Here is a 6,000-nt window from a genome sequence, read left to right on the forward strand (position 1 = left end):
AAGCAGAATTTAATCATCCAGGGGTAGAATTCGATCAGTTATCGGGAAGATGGTGTACCAGTAAGAAAGTAAGCAGTACCGGTACCGAGTAAGAAATACAAGAATGATACAAATTTAGTTAATTTGTTTCCATATGTGTTTGCTTCTAGCTGAAATTTCTTTTCAATGTGTCGTTCTACGATTAAAATTCCAATTTTGATTCGACCAGTTAGGGGATAACAAGTTGTTTATTCGTTATTCGTAAAGATGATCAAAATTTTTTGGAAGATGAAACATTGTTCATTGGTCGCCACAGTTGACAAGAACTGGGAGGTTTGAAATAAAAAATTGTTATTGATTTATAAACTGGAGAATATTATCTAAACTGTAGCGCGTGATTTTTCGAAAATTTCAATAATTGTAAAAATGCTCGAAGTTTAAAGGAAAGACAATCATTTTTATCCAAAAAACGACTTTAACCGTTTATAAAAAATTAAATAATTAACATATTAATAAAATCGTACGCTAGGTTGTAGAATACTCCATGCAGAATATCTCTGTAAAATTTCAAATAAATCGGATGTGGAGTTCCAGAGATTTCGTGTCGGCCATGTTGAAAAATACACTTTCGAGAAGAACGTAAAATAATTTCATTTATCTCTGTAAACTCTAAGAAAATAAGAAAAAAAGTGTGCGTAAACTTATGCGTTGTCCCTTTAGTGAAAGTTTATTATGCGCATATAGAGCATAATAGTGTATATATAGAGAAACTTTTTGATTCATCTGGAAATTTCTTCAAGATGAAATCAAGTCTCGAAGCTTCTAACATCTTCCTCTTTATTCTGTTACCGCAACATTTCTTGAAACTTTTTCGCACCAGAACGTTAGAGCGTTACAAGCTGAAAACTTTTCACGCGAAAAGTTACGTTCTATTCCGCGCTGTTACAAAGAGGATCGTTCAGAACCCCCTATTCAGGACCCCGAATTTCCATGGTCGGAAGAGCGCGTCGACCTTCGGCCATCTTGGTCACGCGCGAGGGCCACGAAGTAACTGGCACGAGACACCATTTCGGTGGTCCCGCGTGCCGAATTTTCGTCGTATCGTGCGAGCCCCTAATTGACGCGGCGATCGTGGCAGCTTTATGGCCGTTTAAAGGGTATTTCCGCGGTGTGTAACGAACACCGTTGCGGCGAGGTTTATGGACACGGCGCTGTTAAATCGTTCGCCGTACGGAACTCGCCGACGAACGATTCCGATCTCCGGTTCACCGATGCCTTTCTTCCCTTTCCTTCAGAAACCACGTTCCCCGTGCCCTCCCGTTTTCGTCTACCCCGTGGCACGTTCCTCCTCTTCCACCGCGTCGATGTAACTGGGTCACTTGGACCACGGCCGAGCGCAGGGACAACGCCTCGTCGCTGAATTGAATTTATTCGCAACGGGGCGGACGTACCGCGGATAATTGAGTTCGATATCGATCGAGACCCCCACCCCTCCCCCTCCTTTTTCTGTCTTTTGTCCCCGTGTTTCCTTTTGACTCGGGCCCCCTTCGCCTCGGTGACCGAGGAGGAATGTTAATTCGTCTCGAAGAGCGGTCCACAGGGTCTGTGCCGAACGACTGATAATAATTCATTCGGCTCCCTTTGCTCTGTCCGCCCGCTAGTTGGATTTTTTGAATAAAGAAAAGGCGCGCGCTCGTTCCCGGCGCTTTTACGTGCACCGAACGCGGCCAGGCTCTTCCTCTTCGATGGTAATAAGTGGGTCGTACGGAGAGACAACGGCTCGTGCCGATAACCAATTGAATTTATACGAACCAATAACCACGATTGTTCCGGCAGAGGGCTTGCTTGGATATAATTCGACGAGACGAGAATATTTTTCTTCCACGGGACTCTACTTTTTTTATCGTTTCGATTAGGGGGATTATGTTCGATGGGGCAGCCTCCAGTGTTGGGTACGAAGTTGTCTTCCAGTTATGTATTTTTATTGTCTGAGTTCTTTCAAATTGCTACACAAAAATATTCTTAGTCTTGTAGTCTTCGAAATGATTTTACAGAGTATCCAATTTTTCTGAATTTTTGAATAATTATTTCTTTCTTACTGCTTCGATAAGAGGGATTATGTTCGATAGGGCAGCCTCCAGTGTTGGGTACGAAGTTGTCTTCCAGTTATGTATTTTTATTGTCTGAGTTCTTTCAAATTGCTACACAAAAATATTCTTAGTCTTGTAGTCTTCGAAATGATTTTACAGAGTATCCAATTTTTCTGAATTTTTGAATAATTATTTCTTTCTTACTGCTTCGATAAGAGGGATTATGTTCAATGGGGCAGCGTCCAGTGTTGGGTATGGAGCTGTCTTCCAATTATGTATTTTTATTGTCTGAGTTCTTTCAAATTGCTATAGAAAAATATTCTTAGTCTTGTAGTCTTCGAAATGATTTTACAGAGTATCCAATTTTTCTGGATTTTTGAATAATTATTTCTTTCTTACTGCTTCGATAAGGGGGATTATGTTCGATAGAACAGTGTCTAGTGTCGAGTAGGAAACTGTCTCCCAATTACTACATGTATTTTTATTGTCTGAGTTCTTCCAAATTGCTAGAGAAGAAAATTTGTAATCTTGTAGGGAGAAATGATTTTACAGGGTATCTAATTTTTTCAGAATCGTTGAGTAATTATTTTAGCGAGAATTCTCAAATATGGGGACACACAGTACCTCTTCCACCTTGGTATTATGAGAGTTAATCTACATAGAGAATACATTTTGTATACTTTTTTATATTTTCTGTTGGAACGAATGCAACGGTTATTTCATACGTGTCAGTCGCCATTAACCAATAACTGATGTTAGTTTTAAGGATGATGATAGTTTAAGTCATTGTACTGATACCGAAGGTTCAAAGGTTTGCCTATTTTCCTTTTGTTTTTTCAGTTTCAAGTCGAGAATCGTGAAGTATAAACGATACTCTCGTCGTTCGTACTAAGTTGCGTTACTGTACATTACTTTACATTTTTGACCTTATATTCATCTATTTACAATTCATTATACTATTCTCTATATGAACTCTCTGTGTATTATAATAAACATTACATTACAGTCTGAATTTACAACAATTTTCGATATCGACAGATACTAGATCTTGAGGTTAGATTTCAGCAACGATTTAAATTTCGAGGTTAGATTTCAGCAACGATTTAAATTTCGAGGTTAGATTTCAGCAACGATTTAAATTTCGAGGTTAGATTTCAGCAACGATTTAAATTTCGAGGTTAGATTTCAGCAACGATTTAAATTTCGAGGTTAGATTTCAGCAACGATTTAAATTTCGAGGTTAGATTTCAGCAACGATTTAAATTTCGAGGTTAGATTCCCCGGAAGATTTCTTTTGCACTCCTATACTCTGCGTGCAACTTGTCTTTACCCAATACAAGAGTTACTAGTTTGTTCGATAAGTTTTCTCAGTTTTTCCATTCTAAAAAAATACTACGACACTTAAACTTTGAACAATTGTAAATATACGAATGAGTCGACGGATGTCACACATGTACATCAAACAGTAGTATCGTCTTTCGAAAAATAAAACAACGAACCTAATAGCCCCATTTATCAAACGACAAAACTTATCGAGCCACCTATTATATACAGTGGATCAAAAAAGTATTCGTACACTATATTGTAAGGAAATTCCCCTAATCTACAAGTCCGATTTTAATCAAAGTTCGTACGCATGTAAAGTATACTGGGCTGCTTATAATATAATATTTTTACCGAGAAAAAATCTCCTCGAAAGGATAAAATCGACAAGTTGAAATCAGGCTTTACAGTACTACTTTTTCTTCGTAATAGTTCGTAAAAACATAAATACAATTTCAATACAATTTCAATACAATTTCAATACAATTTCAATACAATTTCAATACAATTTCAATATAATTTCAATACAATTTCAAATACAATTTCGTAATAGTGCGAAACGGTGCAAAACTTATTGATTATAAGCCACATTCGATCGCCGAACAGCATCGAAAAGGTACTCGGTACCTCGTCAAGACGTTGTGCATTGAAATTCAAGTGAAATTCACGACTCTTGCGCAATTCCACGACCCCGAGAGCAGCACCAGCACTCACTGGTACCTATCGTTCCAATCTTCGCGGTCCCTCGACCATTTAAATTCGTTTAGCCAACATTGTTACCGATGGAAAAAGCTCCAGTAACGTGGTTAACGCTAGAACTACCGACAAATTTCGGAATATGAAGCTATCTCATACGTATATAAAAAAAAAAAGAAAAAACAATCGACGAGGAAAAAGAGGAATTTATAAAATTGATCCTGTTTAAAAATCATAACGTCTCCAGAAAACATGCTATGGAATTTAAAGTAAATTTCACTACGAAAGCAGTTGGAACCAGTGATTTTGACCGGTTGGTAAATTTAGTGTTGAGCAGCGCGCGATTTCGCGAATAAAAAAGCAAGGCTCGGTGTGGAGCGAGCATAAGACGAGAGATGGTCGGCCAACCGCAAACCTGGACTCTCTCTTCTTAATTATCGGCCACGTCGCCGCGAGCGTCCCCTTCTGATCATGTCCTCGGGGTCCCTTCACGGGCGCGCACTTGCGTTTAATTGCTCCTCAAGGACAGAGGAACGAAGGAAGCCACGTTGTGCCCATACGATCGACGGATCGATCGATCACAGATCGATCTCTCCTTATCTTTTTTTCTTCTCTCGCCCACGAGTTCAGCGGGGGGCTAATGGTGAAATTAGAGGCTCCGTTTATTTTCCTGTAATTACCGTGCTCGATACACCATTCTCCTCCTCCTCCTAGCCCCCCTCAACCGTCACGGGATTTCCATTAAACTTAACAAACACGTACGCGTGCCCGATGCAGCAATAAATTTCAATTAACCACCGGAGGGGGGAGAAAGGATGACCGTGTCGTCTTTTGATACAATTAAAATACAGTTAGCCGCTGACGGCCGAGCGTTTTCTTTAAATTGCCCCGAGGGCGGTCGAACTCTCGTGGTTTCGGGAACTCTTGACCAGGAAACAGGAAAACTACAGTTTTCTAAAGAGTGCGGTCTGGATCGAGCACTCTTGGCCGTAGACCAATTTAGGGGAACTTGGAGATTTTTGCACAATAGACCAATTTTGGGCTACTTGGAGATTTTAACAATTTGAGTGCTCTGGATGGTGTCCACATATGCGTCCAGCGAAAGTTATTGGACTGTGGACACGTATACGACGCGTGAAAAACACGTAATGTTTGAAAATAACTGTAAAAGGAATTACAATTGTAACTTTGTTGCGCCTTGAACTTTCAATCGTAAAAATTCACGCTGGCGAAAACGTATACTGTCTTCAGTGATCGTAACTGCTGGATTAGGGCTGAAAGGGTTGCAGATCGTAGAAATCGGGGTCTTTTTTGGAAAATAGATCCATTCTTGGTGGATATACTCAGATTTTTGTGAAAAATGGTCATCGAAAGTAGACGAAAGAATTATTTTCAACAACCTTGAATGACCTTTAAATAAGAGTCTCTAGAACTTTTGGAGTCTTTCATTAAAATGCAAGTAAAATAATACGGTTATATTAAAAAAAAAATAAGATTCGTGCACTTCTCTCAACAAATAGACTAACCCTTCATCGATACAAAGTTGTTTAAACCTACCTCCCCCCGACATAGTTTTTCCGAACGTGGTCGTTGAACGTGTATCATTTTCAACGATTTGGAATGATTTTTAATCATCAGTCTTTACAAGTGTCTTAAAACATAGATATTTTTCCATCGATAGAATGAATATTTTTTATATTTATATCGTATGTAACAATCGAGGGGGCAAATGTCCCTCTTCACTTGTGAAGCAATTAAAAATTATTTTCGAGCGTCTATCAAACGTGAACAAAATTTATAAATACGTCGTACAAAAATAATCGATCGCAAATCTTTCCCATTGAGGTACAAAAATTCTGCCCTTCGCCCCCCTACTTCAAAGTTCAGATTGCACCATTCGAACACACACGGT

This window comes from Ptiloglossa arizonensis, chromosome 8 (genome assembly GCF_051014685.1).
Source record: "Ptiloglossa arizonensis isolate GNS036 chromosome 8, iyPtiAriz1_principal, whole genome shotgun sequence".
Taxonomy (NCBI): Eukaryota; Metazoa; Arthropoda; class Insecta; order Hymenoptera; family Colletidae; genus Ptiloglossa; species Ptiloglossa arizonensis.